Source organism: Solanum verrucosum, unplaced genomic scaffold (assembly GCF_900185275.1).
Source record: "Solanum verrucosum unplaced genomic scaffold, falcon-dt-bn FXZP01000164.1, whole genome shotgun sequence".
Taxonomy (NCBI): Eukaryota; Viridiplantae; Streptophyta; class Magnoliopsida; order Solanales; family Solanaceae; genus Solanum; species Solanum verrucosum.
In genome coordinates this window covers 672,260-698,773 of record NW_026020388.1, presented here as the reverse complement: position 1 = coordinate 698,773, position 26,514 = coordinate 672,260, and the positions used below count along the sequence as shown (strand labels likewise).

The following is a 26,514-nucleotide window of genomic DNA, read 5'->3' as shown; positions in this document are numbered from 1 at the left end:
CATTTTAATATGTCAGACTTGGCCTATTATTATTAATAATAAACAAATTACCCACAAATTAACTAACTATAGATAAATGACTATTCAAAATTATCAAAAATGACCTTTCGGGTCCGGTTCATTACATTATGCACCACTAAAAATTATGTTCGTCCTCGAACATAAAGTAAAAGCAAGTACCTGAAGTTTCGAAAAGCTGAGGATATTTGGCACGCATGTCAGACTCTGCCTCCCAAGTTGCCTGTCCCACTGAACGATGCTTCAACTACACCTTCACTGAAGCAATCTCCTTGGTCCTAAGCTTTCGAACTTGCCTATCCAATATAGCTATGGGCTCCTCCTCAAATGTCAATTCTGGATCCAGCTCCACAGAATCGAGTGAAAGCACATGAGATTCATTCGGAATATACTTCTGAAGCATAGAGACATGGAAAATAGGATGAACTGCCGACAAACTAGGTGGCAAGGCCAACTTATAGGCCACCTCTCCCACTCGACTCAAATCTTAAAAGGTCCAATGAATCTAGGGCTAAGTTTGCCCTTCTTTCCGAACCTCATCACATCCTTCATGGGTGATACTCGTAGCCAAACATGATCACCCTCCATAAATACTAGGGCTCTAATTCTCTAGTCTGCATAACTCTTATGTCGACTCTGGGTTGTCAACAGTTTATACTGAATCATACAGACTTGCTCCATAGCATCTCTAAGCAAGTCTGTATCCAAAGAGTCCATCTCCGCTGAATTAAACCAACCGATAGGAGATCTACACCATCTACCATACAACGCCTCAAATGGGGCCATCTGAATACTGGAGTGATAACTGTTATTGTAGGCAAATTATCACGCCCCGAGACTATTCCCGAGACTATTCCCGAGACGCGTACACGAGACCTAGGACCACAAGTGATCCCAAGCTAACCCTGCCGACATGATCATGAGCATACTATGGATAAGTTGAATAATAAACTGATGCGGAAGCTATAATCATTAATAAATAAATAATGGGGAATACTCATATACTATAACTGAGATATATGAAAACTGATGAGTTTAATACAAAGAAGATATTAACTCAATTCTAAGTTGAATCCTAACTATGTCTGAAATAAGCCTCTAAATTGACTAGAAATGTTGGGACATGCCCTTACTAGATCTAGCAAAACTGAAACTAAAGGACTAAAAGTACTGAAAAGATAAACATGTCACTGGTCCTCGAAGAATGAGGACTCACCACTGATGATGTAGAACTGACGATCGGGAAGTGATCTAAGCGTGATCTGGATGCTGAGAACCTGAACCTACATCACAAGAATATGTAGCGCAGAGTATGCGTCAGTACTTGAAAGATCCTGAGCATGCAAGATAGAGTAAAACTGAAATAACATATAACTGAACAAAGCAATAGAGCAATGAAATAATATGAACATGATATAGATGCTGAAATATTGAACATGACTATTCTGAATGTAATGACCAAGTTATAACATGCTAAGACTGAATACTGAAACGTGGTCAATGCAATGGAGTCTGACTGAACTGTGGGAGCTGCTAATAACCGATAATAAAACCATATGATCTAAATGTAGAGTTCGATGTGTGTGCCCCATCGAGAGGACCCAATATACCCTGCCAGAGGTATAGAGGCATGTTGGCGTGATCATTGAAATGATGCCCACAGAGGGGACTTACAACCTACGTGGCTAGTAGTTCTGGGACTATTTGGGTACGCTGAACCCTAGTCCAACTTGGTATTATGCTACTCCCAATGGATTAAGTAATTTACACATTATGACTGAATTTTTGTAAGTTACTAGATAGCTCAAACTGAACATGCAAACTGAGGATGCAACAATTAAACTGATATTGATGCATTAATAACTTAGGCATGTATAACTGAATAACTGAAATATTGGACCTAGCATTTGTAATTCAAGAACTAAAGAAATACATAGCTAGGGTTCTAGAATTCATGTAATAAACTGAATATTAACATACCAATCTGATTTGGATCATTCCAACAGCTAAGAACCCAATAATTCTAACATTTAAGAAACCCTAGGTCTAGTCATAATAAGGGAATCAAGAAACTGACTAAAAACTAAGGACCTAATTGGTGAAAGGAACCCACTAGTGAAATTCCACATACATGGTGATGAATTCCACAGAGAAATCTTTAGATTTCGGGGCTAGAACTGATGGAACCTTGTTGAGTTCTTGAACTAGGGTTCTTGACTTCTCTTCTCCTCTTATGCGCTAATTTTTCTAAGTTTTGATCAATGATTTGACTTAGGTAAGTTCTAGTTATGTTTCTAGGCTTAAATTGACTAAAACCTCATAATTTAGGGTCTAGGCGATGTAGCTTAGGGGTTAAACGAAATAGGAAAAGACCCCTGACTTAACTGCTGTCGTAGTGACCGAAAGACGGGACCTACTGGCCGTAGGTCAACCTACAGTCCATAGATTGGGGTCGTAGGTCAAGTCTACCCGATAGGGCTTCACTAAAACGAGCATAATTTTTTACTTGGAGGTCGGATTTTAGCAAACTCGGTGGAGTTGGAAAGAGGATTCAATTATCTATGATATCATAGGTCATGGGACACATAATTCCTTTTGTGATGGAGTGATGACCATTTGAAGTTGACCCATCAGCAATTTCCCCCTAACTGGTTGCTGACCTTCACCAACGATCAGACCTACAGACCGTGGATCGAACAATGGTCCGTGCTGGTCGGTCGTCGTTCACGTCAGATGTTGGATAAAGGGGGCCTCGATCCATGGACACAGACCATGGACCGTGGTCTGGCCTACAGACCGTGGATCTATCCGTGGGTCGAGACTTAGCCAATTTTCTGAGTTGGGTTTGGGGAGGGGTTGCAGTGGTGAACAACGGACCACCAGCACAGGCCGTGGTCTGATCTACTGTCAATGGGTGGCAACCATGGGTTGCACCTGCAACTTCTCAAAATCTACATTTTTGGTCCGTTTCTGATACGGGGTGTTACACAAACTCTGCTAAGGGAAAATGTTGATCCCATCTAGCACCAAAATTGATCATACAAGCTCGAAACATGTCTTCCAACACCTGAATCATCCGCTCAGACTGACCATCTGTCTGATGGCGAAAAGTCGTACTCATATCTAGCTGAGTACCCAAACCATGTTGTAAAGCTTTCCAAAAATGAGAAGTGAATAATGAACCTCGATCTGATATAATAGAATCTGGAACTCCATGTAATCGTACAATATGACTAATATATAGCTCGGCTAACTTCTCCGTCGTATACTTCACCCGAACAGAAATGAAGTGGGCAGACTTGGTGAACCTGTCAACAACAACCCAAATGGAGTCATAACTGCCACTGTGGTAGGAAAACCCACAACAAAGTCCATAGTGATACGCTCCCACTTCCAAGTGAGAATTGGTATCCTCTGAGATACACCCCCGGGCTGCTAGTGCTCACACTTGACCTGTTGGCAAGTCAAACACCTAGAAACAAAGTCTGAAATATCCCTCTTCATCCCACACCACCAATAATGCTTGACTCAGATCATAATACATCTTCGCCGCTCCTGGATGGATGGAACATCGAGAACAATGGGCCTCCTCTAGAATCAATCTAATCAACTCACTCGTCCTGGGCACACAAATCCTGCCTCGGATCCTCAAGACACCATCAGAATCAAGGACAGTCTCCTTAGCCTTTCCTCTCAACACTTTGTCTTGAATAAGACATAACTTTTCATCATCAAATTGGTGCTCACGGATCTGCTCGACTATAGAAGACCGAGCCTCAATAAAAGTAATCATCCTATCACTTTCCTCTGAAATCTGCAACCAGACAAGACTGTTAGCTAACATATGAACATCTCTAGCCAACGGTCTCTCCTTAATAATAAGTGCTGCAAGACTCCCCATGCTAGGAGTCTTCCTACTCAGAGCATCGCCCACAACATTGGCCTTCCCCAGATGATATAGAATGGTCACATCATAGTCCTTCAGCAACTCAAGTCATCTACGTTGCCTTAGGTTCAGATCCCTCTGACTAAAGATGTACTAAGACTATGATAATCAATGAAGATCTCACAATGCACCCCATACAAATAATGACACCATAACTTAAGTACAAATACCAAAGCCGCCAACTCCAAAGCATGAGTAGGGTAGTTCTTCTCATGGGACTTCAACTGCCTAGAAGCATAAGCAATCACTTTCCCCTTCTGCATAAATACACCACCCAATCTGGCCCTTGAAGCATCACAATAAACAGTAAAGTCTACACCCTCCTTAGGAAGAGTCAACACAGGAGTCGAAGTCACAAAGTCTTAAGCTTTTGAAAGCTCCCCTCACACCCATCAGACCACTAAAAACCCACACCTACCAAGTCAATATAGTCAATGAAGCTGCAATAGTATAGAAACTTTGAACAAATCATCGGTAATAACCTGCCAATTCCATAAAACTCTGAATCTCAGTAGGAAAAGTAGGTCGTGTCCAGTCTCTAACTGCCTCAATCTTGGCTGGATCTACTCTAATACCCTTCTTGGACACCACGTGTCCCAAGAATACCACAAAATTAAGCCAGAACTCACACTTTGAGAACTTGGCATACAACTTCTCTTCCCTCAATCTCTGAAGTACAATCTTCAAGTGTCAGACATGGTCCTCCTCAGTCCTGGAGTAAACCAAAATGTCATCGATGAATGCAATCACAAAAGAATCAAGCTATGCTCGAAACACCCCGTTCATGAACTCCATAAATGTTGTAGGGGAATTATTCAACCCAAAGGACATCACTAGGAACTCACAATGCCCATACCGAGTTTGAAAAGTTGTCTTAGGGATATCTGAAACCCTAATCTTCAACTGATGATACCCGAACCTCAAATCAATCTTAGAGAACAACGATGCTCCCTGTAGCTGATCAAATAAGTCATCAATGCGTGGAAGAGGGTACTTATTTTTCACTGTTACCTTGTTTAATTGTCTGTAATCAATACACATCATCATAGTACCGCCCTTCTTCTTCACAAACAACACAGGGGCAACACAAGGTGACACACTAGGGCGAATACACCCCTTACTTAATAAATCCTGCAACTGATCCTTCAACTCTTTCAACTCGGCTAGGGCCATATGGTAAGGAGGAATAAAAATGGGCTTTGTGCCTGGCTCCAAATCAATAGCAAAATCAATATCCCTATCGGGAGGAACATATGGAAGATTAGAAGGAAATACATTGAGAAACTCCTGAACCAAGGGAACAGAATCCATGGGAGGGGGTTCAACACTAGGGTCCCGAATAAAAGAGATTACCTTGCTAGGATAAGAGCCACTAACACCCTTCCACTCAACCCTCGAAACACCAGGCATTGCTAAGATCACTCTTAGTATTACAATCAAGAACAACATGATAAGGAGAAAGCCAATTCATACCCAAGATAACATCAAAGTCTATTATCCCCAGAATGATTAAGTCTACCTAAGTGTCATACCCCGCCAAAGAAACAAGACAGGATCGATACACTCGACCCACCACTAAGGACTCACCAATGGGTGTAGAAACACGAATAGGTACATGCATACTATCACACATCATATCAAACTCAGCAGCAAAATGGGTAAACATATAAGAGAATATCGACCCCGTATCAAACAATACAGATGCAAATCGATGGCATACTAGATAATACATCTAATAACAACATCAGAAGTCTCCGCCTCGGGTCTCCCCGGGAAAGCATAACAGTGGCCCCATCAACCATCTCCAGCCTAGGTGGTATCTCTACCCCCACTCTGCTGAGTTGTAGTACCACTACTAGAAGCTCTACCACCTCTACCTGACTGAACTCTACCTCGGCCTCTACCCTGTGGTACCGGTGATCTAGCCTGAAATGAAGAATTAGGTTGGGGTCCTCCACGACCCCTTTGGGAAGTACACTGTAGCATTAGGTGATCGGGATCTCCATAAGTAAAGCAAAATCTCTGACCCGGGAACTGCTGTGCAGACCCTAAAAACCCACTATAATTGCCTCGCCCCGTAGGTCGCTATTGTGAACCGTACGATCCCTGACCCGCTTTATAAGAACCCCGAGGTATCTGACCACCCTCGGATGTCGGCATAGATGTATGAACGGGTCCCCGATGCTGAAAGGAACCACTCCCTCTATGTTATACCCTACATCTAGATGAGGCACCATGAAACTAGACTGATGTATGGGCCCTCTTAGGGTCCCCAAACTCCTTTCTCTCCATCAATTTTGCCTCTTTGGCGGCGCTCACAATGGACTGAAAGGGAGCCCCTTCTCGAGATGCCCTAAACACAGTCAATCTGATAAAGAAAGTTAGCCCCCTCACAAATCTACGAATCCTCTCTATCTCGTCTGGAATAATGGCCAAAGTATGCCTAGACAACTGGAAAAAAAGGGGCCTCATACTCTATAACGGATAAGCCATCCTATCTCAGATTCTCAAACCTTAAACGGCTCTCCTCTCTCACGATCCAAGGGATAAAAAGGTCATGGAAGGCATTAGAAAATATCTCCCAAGTCACTGGAGGAGATCCAACTGGCAGGGACCCTGAATAAGTTCCCCACCACTCTCTCGCTGGCCCACGAAGTTGGAGGGTAGCATACCGAACCCCATGTGGCTCAGCTAACCCAACCACCTCTAGCAACTCTCGGCATGTAGTCAAAAACTCATAAGCGACCTCACTCTTCCCACCCTGAACTGAGGTGGGTCCATCTTTCAAAATTTCTCATACTTGTGCTGCTCATCCTCTATCAGAACAACCAATGTTGTAACTTGACCCTCAACTGTTGGTGTAAGATCATTTTCAACCACCGGATCCAATGGTGGCTGTCGCACCACAACCTGAATAACTGGAGCTTGCTGCTGCTCTTGGGACTGAGCCCCCTCTCTAGTGTGAGAGTCCTTTGGTGTGGCAGTCACGCCACCACCCTGAGTAAATATCTCAAGCACACTTAACACCCTTAATAATGCATCCTGAAGCAAAGGTGTGGTTGTAGTCTCTGGAGCAACTTGGTCCTCTCTGTTATCAATCTGAGGCTCTAGAGAGACATTTCTAGCACGACCCCTCACTAGTGTTTCTCCAAGGGCACGACCTCTGGCTAGTGACGTTCCACGAGTACGACCTCTAGCTCGGGCCCTACCCCTACCCCTAGCTTGAGCCTCAAGAACTGCATCGGGAAGTGCCTTTCCTCTACCACCAGTAACAGTAGCTCTAGTCCTCATCATCTGTCAAAAGAATATACAATAGCTCAGTACTACGGAAGGTAACCAGGCATGATGAGAAAGAATGAACAAAAGGAAGTTTCCTAACAGTCTTCATAGCCTCTATGAGATAAGTACAGACGTCTCCATACCGATCCTTAAGACTCTATGTAGACTCGGCTTGTATACACGTAAGACCTATGAACCTGGGGCTCTGATACCATTTTGTCACGACCCAAAAATGGGTGTGATGGCACTCGTCTTATCCCACCAAGACAAGCCAGCCTACAACCCAACCATTTCGATAAAGTGCGGAAATAAAATAAAAATACAAGTTTAATAGCAATTACTAATGCGAATAACAAGTCAACTTAACTAAATCCCCAAAACCTAGTTGTCACGTGCACAAACCTCTAATGTAAATAATAGAATTGAAAGAAAATACGTCAGTCTCAAATGACGTTATCTTTCAAGTAAGAACAAAATCATAAACATGAGTAAGAAGCTCCATTGAGATGACAAACAACTTCCTCACAAATCTCCACAGAAATCCTCGAAAACAAAAAGAATAGAAGGTATCACAAAGATCCGGGCTCGTAACCTACAAAAAAATGTAGAAGCAAGGGATGAGTACCAAACCACATGGTACTCAACAAGTAAACTTTTAAACACAAGTTAAGGGAACATAATACGGGTACACCTTACACCCCATCCGAACCTCCACAATTACAACCTGCATAAAACAAGCCCAACCTAACAGTTCACAGTTTACATAGCACCCAGCTCAACAACAACACTTTAACAAATTACATATCCTCAACAACAAACTCAATATTCATCAATCACAACTTCCACAAAAGGCACTCACAATATCAGCAACACATAAGATCAAGTTCATCAATGATGAAAATGTGCAATGCGAGGAAATGTAATGTCAAGTACAGTGATGCATGTCTGACCTAACAATACGCACCCGCTGTCTCTCAAACTGGGACCTATGGTGGACATATTTGTCCATGCATCCATCACGGTGTGCGATATGGCTCTCGATATATAGTATTCATCACGGCACACGATATGTTTCTCGATATATAGTATCCATCACGGCGTGCAATACGTCTCTCGAAAGGGTACATCCTCTTATCACATAACACTTATCACAATCATGTCTCAGAACCAATGCAAATGACATGTTCACACAAATAATGAGGAGATGACCATTTTCATACTATCCACAATTCACAAAAATACAATTGTGATACAACATCAACAATTAAGTAATAAGCCTTTCAAATCGTTCTCAACACATCACACACCAACAATTAAACACATTGTCTTTTATTACCCCTTTTTCATCATTAAAAATAATCAATATGGACAAGTCAACCCATCACCAAGTCTCATTACCCCCAAACACATATTACAAGAAAATACATGAATTCCATACACTTAACAAGGGTTTATAAATCCACTTGCCTCAATTAATCAACAATTCACTCTGGGACTTGAGCCTTCCCTTTTCGTTAAGCTTTGAAATTAATGCAATCTATTCAAGTACATAAACACAATAAGATTTCGAAACTAACAACACCCATATTAGTATAGGTTTCTAAGTTTCATGCCTAGGGTTAAGCTTCAACTTCTCCAATATCACAATTCTAATGGTATTCATGTAATACAATATACTCAATACTTAATTTTATACCAAAAAACAATTCCAACACCATTTTATCTTAAAAGACAATTATATTATATTTCGACCCTCAATTTACATCTTATGCTTAACCCATAACCACTGACAACATATAGTAATTCCTCAAAAAATTCGTGACCTAAACTAACTTAAAATTGTAGCGTAGCATGTATTGAAAATAATTATATATACTCCTAACAATTCAATTCCCTTAATCCCCTAAAAAATTGATAACAAACAAAAAGAATATAATAATAATAATAATAATAATAATAAAAATAATAATAATAATAATAATAATAATAATAATAATAATAATAATAATAATAATAATAATAATAATGTTAGCACTGTTTCTTGTCCCCTAAAATTTAAAGCCACCATGAACAATACAGCAACATCATATGGCTTCACAACTGCCAACCTTCAATTCCTTATAACTATTATACTAATATAATAATAATAAATATTGATTGCCTCCACTAAGTTCCAAACTCCATGAATCATTACAATGGTCAATCAATGAAGAAAATCAATACCTACTCTAATTAATTTCATATAACAATTGAATTTAATACTATAATCAACAATTGGAAACTAATGATTGTAAGTGTAGAGTTGAACTCCATTACAAAAATAAAGTTTACTTACTTGAAGGTGGCACCGATCTCTCTGTTCGTGTTCGCCGCACAAACAACTTAGTTTCTTTCTTCTCTTATTTTCTTTTCTAAATCAACTATGTATTAAAAGTAATAATTCTTACTAACCTATTTTAATATGTCAAATTTGGCCCATTATTATTAATAATAAACAAATTACCCGCAAATAGATTAACTATAGATAAATGACTATTCAAAATTGTCAAAAATGACATTTTGGGTCCGAGTCATTACAGATTTCCTGTTATGTGATATATGTTGGTTAATTGCTTCATTGTATGCGTGCATGTATGTGAATGAGAAATGTGAATCAATCTAATGAATTGATTATGTGTGAACAATACATGCTCTGAACCTATTACTTAATTGTATGACTATGAGTATTGTTTATTATGGGTGTGATTGTGATTGTAGTTGTGCTGACTAGATCGAGTGTCACGTGCCGACACATGTATATTGGATCGTGTGTCACGTTCCGACACACTAACAGTTTGGGTGTGAGTTTCATGAGAGAACCACTTGTGATTATTGCGTTCATATCTAATTGTCATTGATATTGGGAAATTTTATGTTGCTCCTAAAATGAATACTGAATTATGCATTCTGTATATTTGTGTTTACTGTGTTGTAATTAATTGCGTATATTGTGCTTACCGGAGTAGCCACGTGATCCTACGAGTACACAGTGGTTTGTGTACTGATACTGCACTTGTTCTTTCTTTGTTGAGTACAAGGTATCTTCAGGCGGCTACTAACAGACCTCAGCTAGGAGATCTTTGACCGAGACCGGATTTAAGGGTGAATAAGTTCTTTCAGGCTGCCATGGATCCCTCCTTAGTTTAGTCCATTCTTTTCAGGCTGAGACTATATGTTTAGACTTTGTTGATGTTTAGCTTTCGAGGTTGCACCCCCTTTTCTTAGACTTGTTGGTTAACAGAGTTTTGGTACAATGACTTTCAGTTCTAGGGTTTGAACTTCCGCATAGTTGTTTGTTAGACCTTCAGAATTTATGGGAACTCTATATTCATATAGTCATTTAAACCTGCTTCCATAGCTGTAAATGTTTTAGTCTCTTGAAAATTGCTTAAATGGATTGTAGTAATGGTTCTCCCACCGGAGGGTTAGTGAGGATGTCAATCACGGAGACCGAAATCGTGACAATAATCACTACACTTTATATAGTTTCCTGTTTTTGTTAGTCAAAATAATTGAGTCTGTTAGAAATTTTTTGACTTATACGGTGTGTTTGGTATGAAGGAAAATGTTTTCCATGGAAAATGTTTTCCTAGAAAATGTTTTCCTGGAAAACAAGTTGATTTTTTATTTATTTTCTCATGTTTGGTTGGTGAGTAGAAAAGATTTTTAGTGTTTGATTTATGAATGATTTTTTTTTTTTTGAAATATCTTTTATTTTTACTAGGGTAGAAAATAATTTTTGAAATTGAAAATATTTTTTAAAAACAAACTTAAATTTTTTTGGGGGTGGGGTGGGGGTGGTAGGGGGTGGGTTGAGGGTAGGGGTGAAAAATTGAAATTTTGAAATTGAAAATATTTTTTAAAAACAAACTTAATTTTTTTTTTGGGAGGTGGGTGGGTGGGGGGTCGAGGGTAGAGGTGAAAAAATGAAAATTTGAAATTGAAAATATTTTTAAAAACAAACTTAAATTATTATTTTTTTGGGGTGGGGGGCTGGGTAAGAAGTGGGTGGGGGGGGGGGGTCAAGGGTAGCGTGAAAAAATGAAATTTTGAAGTTGAAAATATTTTTTAAAAACAAACTTAATTTTTTTTTTTTGGGGGTGGGATGGTAGGGGTGGGGTGGGTGGGGGGCTGGGTAGGAGGTGCGTGAGGGTGGGTAAAAAAATTGAATTTAAAAACAAGCTTTAAATTATTATTTTTTTTGGGGGGGGTTGGTTGGGGGGCTGGTTTGAGGGTAGAGACAAAATAAATTGATTTTTTCAACAATTTTTTTTGTAATTGGAAGTTGGAAGAGAGTTTTGAAAAATGTTTTCCTTAAGTTTTGAAGGGAAGTCATTTTCCTTAAATTTGAGGAAAATGAATTGATTTGGAAAACATTTAACCCAACCAAACATGAGAAAATTAGAAAACATTTTCCGGAAAATGTTTTCCTTCATACCAAACACACCCATAATAACTGTATTCACTTGAATGATCATTTTTGTATGGTTTATTAATATGTATTCACTTTTCTTTTGTCATTATTCATGATGAAATATTTTGTTGTAATTGATGCAATCACTACACTTCATATAGTTTCTTATTTTTGTATGTCAAAATATTTGAGGGAGTTAATTTTTTGTAATTATTATAATAACTGCATTCACATTTGAATGGTCAATTTTCTATGGTTAAATAATATGTATTCACTTTTCTTTCTTTTCCTTATTCATAATAGTTAATGTAGTTTGTTGTAAGTTAAGATTATTAGGATTTATCATTGGTCATTCATGACCAATACAAATTACCATAATGTAACTTGTTTATAGATATTAAATGATAGATAATCATTAAATCTTTAAAAATAAAATATTCAAAGATTAAATATATGGAGATATATTCATAATAATTTTAATAGTTTATTTTTTACTTCAGCCATGTTATAATTTATCATTATATATAAGCTTTTTTTTCAAAAGTAGTCTTGAGACATGTTTTAATCATATTTAATATCCAAAAAAAAAAACAATAAAATCAGACGAAATGGTCCAAAGTAACAAGAAGTCTACAAAAATGAATATAAAAAATTCAAAAATTAAATATCGAGAGAAATAGACATAAATTCTTTAATAGTATTTGATATGTATGTGTCAAATCTTGCGATGTGCAGCATCATGTTAAGAATATAAATAAACAATAAAAATTATTTTTTTCTAACAGTTTAAGTTTTTATATGAGATATATACACAATTCAACAAGGTATAAAAGTAGACAGATAAAATTAATATTAGCAAATTCATAATTTTACTTATTATAGATAAAAGAATAAAGAGAAACATTTGTTAACGAATTGCCAAAAAATTAATTATCTTTAATCTTCTATAGTCATCTTCCCCAACTTTTCTCATCCCTTATACGAAGTTAAGCGCTCAATAATTTGAACAACGATTGTGGTTCAAGCATAAGGATTTTACAAGAAAAAAATAATTATTGTTTTTAATAGCCTTGATTTGATGTGATTTGTTTTATTTCATATGAATTTTTTTAATGAATTATTGTTATCTTTTTTTTAAAAAATAATTTATTTTTGACCTTCATTTTATATATACTAATTTCTCGGCACGTACGTTGCACATATCTGTCATAACTTGTAGCATATAATGTTGTAAAATAAAATTGATATTATTAAATAATTTTAAAAATTATAAATAAATAACTAAAATATAAATTATTGTAAATAATTATAAAATTTTTTATCATGAATTACATTAAGAGGTAGCTCTTTAATATAATTATCACGAATCATAAATTTTAAATCAAATGCCTTTAAAAGAAGTAATTTTATAATGGTCTCTTGACTATTTAAAACTTTGTTCACTTCATTAAGGATAAAATGAAGACAATATTCAATTTCATTTTGATTTGTGAATAACTACTTATTTTAAAATAGAATTAAAAAAATACTATTTATTTTGAAGTAGAGGTAGTAACTTTTATTGTCAACATTGATTAAAGATGTACAATCGAACAATAATCACTACACTTCATATAGTTTCTTGTTTTTGTTGTCAAAATATATGAAGCAGTTAGAAAACTTTTGACAATTATAATAACTGCATTCACGCTTGAACAATCATTTTTTTTGTTTAATAATATCTATTCACTTTTATTTTGTTATTATTCATGATAACTAATAATGTAGTTTGTTGTAATTAGTGTAATCATTACACTCCATATAGTTTCTTCCTTTTGTCTGTCAAAATATTTGAGGCAGTTAGAAAACTTTTGATTATTATAATAATTCCTTCACACTTGAATGGTCAATTTTCTATGATTAAGTAATACATATTCACTTTTATTTTGTTGTTATTCATGATAATTTATGTAGTTTGTTGTAAGTTAAGATTATTATGATTTATCGTTGGTCATGCATGACCAATAAAGTTATTTTAATGTAACTTGTTTATCAATATTAAAATGATAGAAAATCACTAAATCTTTGAAAATAAAATATTCAAAGATTAAATATAAGGAGATATATGCATAATTTATTTAAATTTTTTTTTACTTCAGTCATATTATAATTTATCATTGTATATAAGATTCTTCTTTTTTGTCAAAAACTAGTCAAGAGACATGTTTTTCCACTGTCCAGGGTTTATTTTTAATTAATATCCAAAAAAATCAAGTAAAATCGGACCAAATGGGCCATAGTAAAAATAAGTCTAAGAAAATAAATATCAAAGATTAATTATTGGAAGAAATAGATATAATTTATATAATAGTATTCGACATGCATATTGCACGTGTGTGTCAAATCTTGCAAAGTGCAGTACGTTGAAATATAATTAAATAATAAAAATAGATTTTCTCAAACAATTTAAGCTTTCAAATTAGATGAACACACATTTCAACATGGTATCAGAACAAACAGACAAAATTATTATTACTAAATTATTAATTTTAATTATTATAGATAAAAATAAATATAACAGAAATATTTGTTAATGAATTGCCAATAATTTGATTATTTTTAATTTGTTATAGTCATCTTCCCCAACTTTTCCCATCCCTTGTATGAAGTGAAGCTGTCACGATCCAAAAGTCGAGGTCATGATGGCACACACACACCAATAATTCCAAAATGGTGTGTAAGCCGAAAGAAATAACACATACAAGACGTCCAAAGGGAAGTTTGGACACAAATAATAAGAAATAACAAAGAAGATTCCAAAACTTGGTAGCATAAGTATAAAGAGTATCTAATACATTTTTAGATTCTGGAATACTTTTCAAATCTTCGAAAGGAAATTAGAGACAGTAAATGATAGATGGAGACCAATGGCGATCCGGAAAGCAGGATCTCACCACAACTCCAAAAGAGAAGAAATTGCTAGATCCGATCAGCAACTACGAAGATCACCCTAACTAGAATCTGCATCAAAAGGATAATAGAAGTAGGGGTGAGTACAATCCACATGTACTCAGTATGTTAAATCTGACTGAGGATCACCAACTAATTAAACTTAAGAAATAAACTATGAAACCTTCCACCCGCACGCAGAAAAGTCCCAGTCCGGCATCAGTGCCACCAATTTATATAGAACAACCTGAATAAAGTAAACACATAGGGGGTACGTATAATATTTAAATAAACACATAAACAAGTTCCACAATACAACAAGACTAGCCAATGCGATACAATGAGATGATGAAATGATAGGATGATGTGGTGGTACCAAGATTGTCGCACAACTTGTATATACACCTTGGTGAATATTGAGATCCTAGACAAGGACCCATGGGGGACTCGCAGTTCATATACTAATCACATAATCTCAATATCTCATAAACTTGCCACCTAGCTCGTGGTTAAGGATATAAGTAAGATGTCACATTTTCTTTTTTAGAAAGATAGTATTTCTCCACTTTCTCATATTTTTATGAACAATGATATGATGCATGAGGATGAATGCATCACAACACATACAACATAAAGGCATAATCAATTCATCAAGGATTTCAAATAGCTTAAAGTTTTCAGACTCAACAAGTCATGAAACACGCTTCAAATGATAGAGATAGTGAAGGAATCCATTTAAAATTAGTCTTTATCACTTAGAAAAATATTTCTTCTATTTAAAGATGTTTCAAAGATCAACTCGAGCCCCTAACTCGAGCATCTCAATGTCAAATATAAGGATAAGTCACACAACCCCTCGCTCAGACAATTACTCAAATATCACAAGTTCTCAACAATAATTAAGAGTATCACACAAACCTCTTCACAGCTAAGCATCACAAATCGGTATCACGCGGACTAAACAAAAAGGTCAACTCAAGCCCCTAATTCGAACATCTCAATTTCAAATATGAAGATAGATCACACAGGCCCTCTCTCGGGCAATTACTCAATTATCATAGAATTTTCTCAACAATTATATATATCATAGAAGCCTCCACACAGACTAACCATCACAAATATGCATCATACGAACAGAACATGAAGTTCAATACTTATCAACTTCTAAAACACATTCTACAACTCATTACACAATTGACTTCCTAAGAACAAGTTAATTACTCAACTCAGCATAAAATGATTGTCAAACCAACCTCAAGGCCGAATTTTGCTCAAACAACTCTAACAGAGCACTTCCTTAATCACATGATCACTGAAACAATCCTCAACTATCAAGAATGGATAGAATTCATCAAAAGGAGCCCAATGATACCCATATTTGAAGGAATTAAAACTAGGGATAAAATAGTCCAAAAATCTTTTTAAAATTGGGAAGGGTAAAATTAGATTATTTTTTTGAAAAACATGTTCTACAAGTAAAAAGGACTTCGTGGTTGAAAATCCAATAAAATCAAGCAAGAAATGAGTTCCACATCAAGAAATTATCAATTTTTCCAATTTGGGAACCCCCCCCCCCCCCCCCCCCCCGAAACCATATTTGAAATGCGGTTAAAAATGAGAAAATTTGAAATCTTTTTGTCAAAATCAGTTTACCCACAATACAAGGACCTTAAATCTAGAAAATCAACGAAAATTCATTCTAAATTGACCTTCAAATCAACAATATTTGATTTTTCTACTTTGGCGTTTAAAATTTCCACTTTGTGGATAGAAATCATGAAATATGAATGGGATATTCTTGGGAAAAGTCTTAAATATTGTTAGAAATACGTACCCAATAATTATGAAAGAAAAACACATCAAAAATTGTATCAAACCGACCTTTCTAGCTCCTAAAATGTCAAAAATACAAAATGAGTTCGATAGATATTAAACTCAGAGATTTCGTGACAAAACTCATTTTCCGTCGCTATAAGTGTGCACCAACAACCTTTAAAACAACTTTTTTGACCCTTGAAACTTATCATGAACCTTATAAACACAAACCAATAGTGCAAATTTATCATAAAACATGTTTCGAGCCAATAAAATCGCCAGATCTCAAAAAAATTATTATGGCCGAAATACCCCTTCGGAATCCATTTAGACTAAAAATTCAACTTTTTACCTAAATACCAAAATCACAACTTAAAGTCTCGGGATTCGAATTGACTACTCTACTAGTCCAAACTCGACGTCTCGATAAAACTAATAGAATCTTCATCCAGCGCTCAGCTCACGAAGTGTTGGCCAAAGTCAACCATTTCAATATAACTCAACTCAAAAGGTATAAACCTATCAAAATATCACCTGATCGCATCGGGTCCCACACTAACCATTCTCGAAACACATAATAAGCATGAAACGCTGAGGGAAAGGAAAAAATGGTAATTTCTTACATAAAAGTAATTTCTCAAGAATTGAGACCTTACAGAAGTACTCCATAATTTGCACAATGCTTGTGGTTCAAGAATAGGGGTTTTACAAGAAAAAATAATACGTAATTAGTTATCAATAGCCTAGATATGATGTGATATGTTTTCTTTCATATTAATTTTTGTTATTTAGTTTTATTTTTTGATGGATTATTGAAATTCAATATTTTTAATTTGATTTTTGGCCATCTGGCCCATTTATATATATTAATTTTCCAGCATGTGTGTTATACGTGCATTTGTTTCAAATTTTATAATATATAGTGTTGTAAAAAAATCAATATGATTAAATCATCTTTTAGGTGATTATAGATAAAAGAATAAAATATAAATATTTGTTAATGAACTACCAAAGACTGAACTATCATTAATTTGATATACCCCATTTTTCTCACTCTTTATATGAAGTAAAGTACTCAACAATTTGTACTATGAATGACGTTCAATCATATGTCTTTTTATAGCCAAAAATAATAATCACTCGTGTAATATCTCTTTCATATGAATTCTTGTTATTTACTTTTATTTTTAACGAATTTCTGTAATCCACTTTTTTTGTTTAATATATACTAGTTTCTTCGCATGTATATTTCACGTATGTGTCAAATCTTATAGCATATGGTATTACAAAATAAAATTAATATTATTAAATATCTCTATATATAATGTGTGTGTTTCTGTAAACTACAAAAAAATTATCTTCCCCACTTTTCCCACCCTTCATAAGAAGTGAAACACTCATAATTTGCACAATGATTATTATTCAAACATAGAGGTTTTTATAGCAAAAAAACAATCACATCATTGAAAAAGGACGTATTAATAAAATGGTACGCTCGCAAAAAATACTTCACCTAAAAGGTGACTTACAATGTTGTGAGTAATACCAATTTCTCTATAAAGAATATATATATATATATATATATATCATTCTACCACATAGTGTTAACCCTTGATTCAAGTTCATCTGGTTGGCATTGTAGAGAAGATTGTCTACCTTAGAATGAATTTAAAATGAAATATTCAAAGATTAAATATTGGGAGAAATAGACATAATTTGTTGAATAGTATTATATTTGCACTTCAGTCACGTTAAGTTTATCATTGTATATAAAGTTCTTCTTTTTTTGAAATTGGTACAGAGACATGTTTTATTCATATCAAAAGGTCCTTATACAAATTGGTGCTCAATATTATTGTCAAAATATATTCATTAATGCTCATATAATAATACTCACCGGGTTGAGTTAATACTCAAAAAGGCCCTCTTTAAGGGATAACTAACCTTTACTTCAGAAAACTATTTATAATCTTATTAAAATAGTACTTCTTTTTCTCAATGCAAAATAATACATTTGGAGCCATTAGTGTTCCCTTAACCGTCTTCTCAAATGATGCTTACAAATGTACTTGGATTCACTTTAAATTTCGAAGTCAGTTCATGGAATATAATCGAACAAAATCTTTCAACAAAAATTTCATTAGCTAGAGTTCATGTGATAATATAAGCATGAACAACAACTCAAGAATCGAAACACATCAAATATCATAGTCTCTATAGTTAAGAAATCAGAACTCATAATACAAAACACAAATCAAATTCAAAATTCATGGGACTTTGGGTAGAACCCTAAATTTATCTCTTCACAGAATAAATTTAGATGTAGATCATGAGGACGAACTAAGTCCATCACTATGAATACACTTACATTCCTTGAAGAATAAGGTTCTTGAAGAACTTGTTTGAAAGCCTTGAAACCTAGCTTTTGTCTTCCTTTCAGTTTATTGAGTTGAGAGTGTAGAAATAAAAGAAAACTAAGTGCCCGTTTGGATTGACTTATTTTAGGTGCTTTTAAGCCAAAATAACTTTTAAGCAGTTTTGAAGTGCTTGGGTTTAGTTAAAAAGTGCTTATAAGCACTTATTTTAAAGTCAAAATAACAAAAATAAGCCAAAAGACGATCGTTAGAAATCCTAACTTATGGCTTTTGGCTTATAAGTCATAAGCCAAAAGCCAATCCAAACAGGCCCTAAGTACTTGCTGGAATATATTCCCCCAGTAGAAGTTAAAACATCGTGGCTTTAACTTAGGAAAACTGGGAAAAGGAAAAAGAAGCCCCAATTAAAAATCTATCGAAAACCTTCCAAGAGGCCATCTACAGTCCATGGTTTGACCTATGAATTGTAGATCTCATCCATGGAAGTTAGATTAAAATTTTGAGATTCAGAAATTCATTCTACGGACCCAAACTATGGTCTGTAAATGCTTCTATGAACCATAATTGGATCTAAAAGAATTGGACCTAAAAATGACTTGCAGAACTGTTTTCCATGAAGGAAGAGTACGGGTCGTACCTCAATCAACGACCCATAGGTCAGGTCCATAGTTACTAACTTTGAAAACTATATTGTGGTAGTTGATGCTTATTGTGACCAACGACACTAACCTACGGTATGAGTGTCTACGATCGTCGAAAGTATAGTAACCCAATTAAAGGTTGAGGTCGTGTCGCAAGGGAGTGGTTTTGAGAATTGATAGAAAAATACAATTTAGATCTAACTGGTCATAGCTAAAGACATTAACAATTAAAAACATAGTAAATTAAAGGGGGTGACACGACAGTGTCAAATATCGATTTTGAGGTTTTGTTACAAGTAGTAAAAGTAGCAAAAATTAACAAGAAAATCAAGTATGGGGAAATTTTCTTAGGGTGTGACCGCAATACAAGTTGAGATAAATAGTTGGGTACATGCTTTTGACAAGAAATTCGTAAGATAATAGTGACTAGGCTAAGCTTTAAATGGAAATAAGTTCCCTCTCGGGCAACTTACCCCGTTTCAAATGTGCTCCTCTCGAATACCCATTTGCCACATGAAGACCAGCCTACGCCTTACCCCACTTACTTTCTCGAGCTGAGTGTTAGGATATGGGACTAGGGTTTACCCTCTTGGGCTGAACTTTATGTCGACCCACTCCTTAGGCCATCAGTCTAGTGGTCTTGGTTTCGCGACATCCCTCTCGGGAAAGCCGAAAACACATGAGTGGCTTTGTATTTGCAACTACAGACCCTTTAGATTAAACCACAACCACTAGGTGATATCACCACTACAAGAAAAACAGTCTCTAAGGAAGGGAAATATGGTCCTAAAAAGTTCAAATCTGGTCCCAAATAGTCTATTGAGACGGGAAAATGCTGGTCGCCACCCGTCCTAGAATGCTTCTTCGCTAAAGGTCAATTGGGACGAGTTCTTTTCACTAGTCGCTGAATGAGTTTAGAGACGGGATTAATGCTAGTCTCCAAAATACTTTTGAAGACTGTATATCTCGTCCCAAATAGAGGATTTTCTTCTTTGAAAACTAGTCATTTTCTTGTCGTTAAATCCCTTTAGGGATTAGCAACGAACTTGCCCTAGATTACTCTTTAGGGACGAGCAACTATCTTGTCCTAGATCACGTCGTCTTAGATTGTTTTCGCAACTAGCAACACCTCGTCCTAGATGATCTTTTAGGGACAAGACGTTGTCTCATCCTAGATGAAATTTAGAAACAAGAAACTATCTCGTCTTAGATGAACTTTTAGAGACGAGCAAAAAATTTGGTCTCTAACTAACCATTAGTACTTCTGGAGCTTCATTTCACAAAAATAATATAAATTTCATCAATAAATATAAGATTTCTACGGTAAATCTCCATACAAAAGGCTGATATAAATATATAAAACAAGGTAAACATCCCATGGTGTTAGTTTCAATATTTGTTTAACAAAAAAACGGTTAGCAAATTAACAATATCTCGAGCAAAATAATGATAGTCTTGTGCATCTTCTATACTTGCATCTTGACTTGTAGCTTCCATCTTCACAAAAGTACACCGAAATTCACCAAGGGTTATCCAAAAATATTAACAAGCTACAAGAACATGTAAGAAAAATTGAGTAAGAAAACTTTGATATTCGACCGTATTTTAGAGTAAGAAAAATTGTGCTAATACGACTTGGTCATACTTCTTTTCTTTTATAGGTATCAATGCAGTAGGACTTTCATTGCGAGAAATCATCATGAAATGGTGGGGAGCACAATGCAAAACTGATATGCGACCATATTTTAGAGCACTTCCAAGCTTTATTATATGGAGCTATGGAGAAGAAGAAACAAGAAAAAACATGAAAGGAAGGATCTATCATTATCAAGGATAATCCACAATGTAACCAGAAGCATGTATTGATTAATCAATGTAAGAAGACCATGGATGAATGCCTCTGGTAGATGGGAAGTAATGATCAAAGAGTTGGAGGAATATTGCACAAGAATGGTGGCCAAGAAAGTTAAATGGGAATGTCCCCCAGAAGGATGTATTAATAAATATAATACAGAAACAGGAAACCTAGGATTAAGTTCCTATGCTTTTTGCTTGAGGGATGAAAGCGTGGATATCATACATGCCGAAGGGGTAACTATTGAGAATGCAACAAGCATAGTGACGGAAGCAAAAACGATACTAGAAGATAGCAAGCACTGTAAACAGATAAATCTCAATAAAGGTCTTATTCAAAAAGATTCGATGCTACTGAAAAAAGTGCTTACAGGGGAATGGGCGATACCATGGAGCATATCAGATGTAGTGGAGGAAATAAGGACATGCTTGGAAGAAAAGCAACATATTTTTCAGTACATATTAAGGGAAGGAAATCAGCTAGCAGATCAACTAGCAAACAGGGCAATTGAGAATGGTAATTGCATATTCACAGAGTCTCAAAACGTTGGATACAAGAGCAAGAAGGATAGTGAACAATGACAAATTAAACATCCTATACATAAGAGTAACACCAAATCTGGGATAATGGTAAGGGAGGCCCTATCTTGTTTAGTTTGTTAATTGAATTTGGGCATTAGGCACGATGTAATTGTTCTCTTTTCATATCAATAAAGCTGAAAATTTTAAACTAAAAAAAAGAGTAAGAAAACTTGATAGTGTATCCCAAGTCTTATAAAATGTCTACAAATTACATTTATTATAGGCTGCATGAAATCCCAGAAAGTTGTAGACTACAGTCACTATGTATAGTTGTGCAGAAAATAAAAAAAATGCACACACAATTGTACAAAACTAAAAAAACAGAGGAAAAAGATGTGTGGATGCTATGGTATTTGTATAAAATGGAAACACAAATTAAGAAGGTTGTAATATTTTAAACAATTCTATTGCCAGCGAAGACGCCGCTGCAGCTGCCTAAACAGAGTTTTTGATTCGCTGCTTCAAAATTTCAGCAAATACAAGCTCAATCCTTATTCATTCGTAAAATGGCAAACAATCACACTATTGTTCTCACACAGACATCTCAAAACTGAGCAACTCGCACTTTCATGGATTACGAGTAAATAAGTTAAGCAATTGATGAAATTTTTGCGTTGTATGAGAAGAAACTCAAGGAATTGAACCCAGTCATCAGAGAAATCAGTTACGACATCTCATATCATTACAATTTCATAGATGACCTTGCTGATATGAGTGCATTAGTGTATGATCACTCAATCCAGACTTACCTCCCCTATGACCAGCAGTGGCTAAAACAGAAAACATTGCAACACCTAAAAAATTGGCATCACAGAGATACTATATCTTAAAGGCTAGTTTCTATGTAGCATTTTCACTTAATTTTCTGATAGCTTTTATGAAGAGAAGAGTTGTCGATTGGAAGATTGCTGTCAGGAGTAAAACTCTATGTATAATACGCTTCTTTTCCCTGAAATTCAAATCCTATCTGCAGAGCTACAAGTGGGAAATCAACTATTGTTGGACTTGAACCTATATTGGTGTTGCAATTCAAATCATGGATGTATAACTATGAAGAGTTAGTTTTGTAAATTGAGCACTTTAAACTTGCTAATAATTTTATCTCTCAACTACTTGTAGTGGATATAGAAGTTCATCTTTCCCTGTTTTATCAACCAAATCAGCATCTTTACTAGAATCTACTAAACGGAACTGATCATCATTCTGCTGAAACATCAAATTTTCCACTTCACAGGGAAAAGTTTTAGTATATATCTAGTTCATGACAGATCCCCAAAAAGCAATACAGTTTTCCATCATCAATCCAACAAACAAATAATAACATGATATTTATCATGAATCATAACACAAATAAGTCAAACAACCACCAACTAAGAGAAGATAATCACAAGTGAAGAATTCCTTTAAATAGACATCAATAATAATAGAAAAGCTGATGGAAACCATGTCAATTATCAATCTATCGTCTTCTAGTTTCAAAAAGGATATGCTATTTGTTCATTCCTCTCTTCATTAATTTCATCAGAGTTCAGCCATACACTAACTGCTTAAACAACTATCTGCAAATAGAGTTTGATAATTTGTTACTTACTTGATCAGCAAAAGAAGTCAGTGGTCATTCAGTTGATACGGGTGATGTCATATGCGGGTTATGCGATTGTTGAGTAGCAAAGAATTCTTGCATTTTTCTTATTTCTTTCATCTCATCTTCTAAGGTAGACAAGCGATCATTCAAGGATTTTTTTTTCTCATTCAAAGATTTATTTTCCTTTTGAGTTGAACGTAGCTGAGACAGTAATTCAGTCTTTGAAGAAGTGTCACCTCTCATGTCTTTTGCCTTTACTCCACCACCAAATCCAAATACATGGCTACGAGTTTGAGGTCCACAACACTTTTCTACAATCTCTATGCTAGGCAGAGATGGCTCAACTTTTAGTATTTCTTCTATTTGAGCCTACAAGATATATACAAGTACATTTCAATAGATCCCATGATAATTTGAAGTAATTTACATATTGAATTTACCAAACACACATGTTTTTCAATTGCTTCTGGTTCAACAAGCATGTTATCTTTCTTACAAGTCTCGAAGAAAATAGTTGCCAAATTTGGTGGATTGCCATCTTTTCCGCCCTTTACATCAAAGAGAAAATACGTCAAATAACACGTCTTAAATATTTTCTTTAGGAAAGTAATTTTTCGATAATACCTGCTGATAAATAATCTCTCTAATAGGCTTGCTACCAATATGATGATATATCTTTAACTTAGCTCGATTTTCTGCATTTCTATTGCTCCTCGCCTATATTGTTATGTAAAACTTTAATATCTAAGAAAATTTACCAAGTTAAAAAATAAGTTTCACATCTAAATATCACGTTGAGTTGCAAAATGGATGCTTCGAAAATATAGACTATTAGATCACTAGGCATACTTGAAAACTTTCAGAACAAAAATGTTCCTTAACTAACCACTCCCATTCCTTCTTTTCTACTCCCTTCGGAATATTCTTAAGAGCTTGAACAATTGGCTTATTTTTCACATAAGTAGCATGCAAGTATCCTCTCCATTTGTTCCATAGCTCATTCATCCATCCAAATATATGGTCACGATGATCATTCAAGTCAACACTCTCAAATTTATCCTACAATAATTAAAAAGTGAGTTTAAATAAAAAAGGAGAGTGAACATTGTCGGTCTTTCACGCCCCGAGCCTACACCCTGCGCGGGACCGGCACCCGGAGACCATTTCTGGCCCCAAGCGAACCCTTGGCCTGGCTTTCTTGACTCAGCGGAAACCTAACTCAACAGAACAACTCAATGCCATGCAAAGACATAAACAACTTAACTGATACAAATCTGGCCATAAAGGCAACTCGAATCTCAAAAAAGAATATTTACATATATTTATAGATGAGAGACTCAAAACTAACTGACTGACTGTCTGTCTATGAAGCCTCTAAAATACTGAGATGGATGTTGGGACAGACCCCGCAACATCCTAATAAAACAAAAACTAAGAACACAAAATAATTGAGTCCTCCGGAATGCAAGGAGGCTCACCACTGACTCTGGAGTGCTCAGCTGGATCAACGATGTGCAGGATGCTGATCCGGGGTACCTGTATCTGCATCATAAGACGATGCAGGCCAACTGGCATCAGTACATGGAATGTACGAGTATCCGAGCTGGAAAACTAAGCAACATAGGCTAGAAAGAAATTTGGAAGAAACTAAAAAGTTTACCTTGCTCAACTCAACTCAACCTGACTGACTTCTTTCAACATAAGGCAATTTAAAACAAGTGCAATATAAAGAAAGACTGTTTAAAACATGCTATAAACTCTGTGTGTATACAAAGATACAATAAGCCTGAAATGTATATAGAAATACAATGAACTGATGTATATAAAAATACAATAATCTCTGTGTATGAAAATACAATAACTGTTGTGGGAGTTTCTTTAACCAACAACCATCACATAAGAGCTATATGATGATACAGCGATCGACCTCACACTGCCAGAGCATCTTATACCTGACCAAAGGTATAAGACCTGAACTGCCTAATGGATCCACTAGTCTAATATGAAAATGATTCATCTAAAAGTATGATCCTTTTCTACCCATGGTGGCTAACATGGTTCTATGGGGGCTGTGGGTTCTTTGAACGCTCCCCCAATTCGGTGCTCGATACTACTCCCAAAAATGTATTGGCTCTTATGTTTTTAAAACATATTTATTCCTGCTGATATGAGATAATTACTCAAAAACTAGCCTGAAGACTCTTTGGAAATCTCAGTTTCCAACCTTGTTTAGATGTAAAGACATTTCTTTAAAACTTCTTTGGGAATACATAGTTCCCTAATAACTTTTAGAAAATGAACTCAACTTTAAACTCTTGACTCTTTACTCTTTACTTGACTTGCAACTTGAGCCTTAGAATGAAGTTAAAACGTTCAATAAAGACTCTTGAAAAGCTTGGAGGACTTGCTTGAACTAACTTCTTAACTTCTAAGCTTGACTTCTAATTTCACTTGACTTCTAACTTCACTTGAATTGGAAACTAACTTCACTTGACTTCTAACTTTACTCTCCTTAAATTGGAATTATGAATTCAAGGGTAATAATTTGTGTTTGGAAGGACCCCATGATGATTAGGAATAATTTAGGACATCTAAACTTTAGAAGAATTTCGAAATATAAATTCTGAAAACAGGGCAGATTTTGTTCGCAGAGGGAACACAGTTGCAACGCAGACTTGTTTCCCTGAAAGCAGCCTGACTTTTCCCCTTCATGTTGCCAACTTTAACCCTCTTAACTTCAAAGGTTCTTTTCCCAAACACTTGGGGTCATAAACCCCTGAACATATAGTGGATTCCACTCAAAAACACAACCAAATTCTGTCCCAAATCGGCAAGAACTTCAACTACACAACCAACTTCAACAACCAAAATAAATCTTTTCTTAGAATTAAAAACGAGTTGGTGTGTGGGGGTATGAACCAACCAAAACTAAGGATCATAAAATCCCTCAATATACAATAGATTTCAGCTCAAGAACACAACCAAATCATGTCCCACAACCAACAATAACTTCCACAACACAACTAACAACATCAACA

General features: G+C 35.6%; 1 long non-coding RNA gene across 1 annotated transcript; it reads right to left on the bottom strand.

Moving 5' to 3' along the window:
• Window positions 1-23,723: 23,723 nt before the first annotated feature.
• LOC125839141 (uncharacterized) lies at window positions 23,724-24,229 on the bottom strand. Its single transcript, XR_007443657.1, has 3 exons — window positions 24,101-24,229; window positions 23,926-24,024; window positions 23,724-23,845 (listed from the first exon to the last, which is right to left on the bottom strand). It is a non-coding gene; the product is annotated as an uncharacterized LOC125839141 (long non-coding RNA).
• Window positions 24,230-26,514: the final 2,285 nt, after the last annotated feature.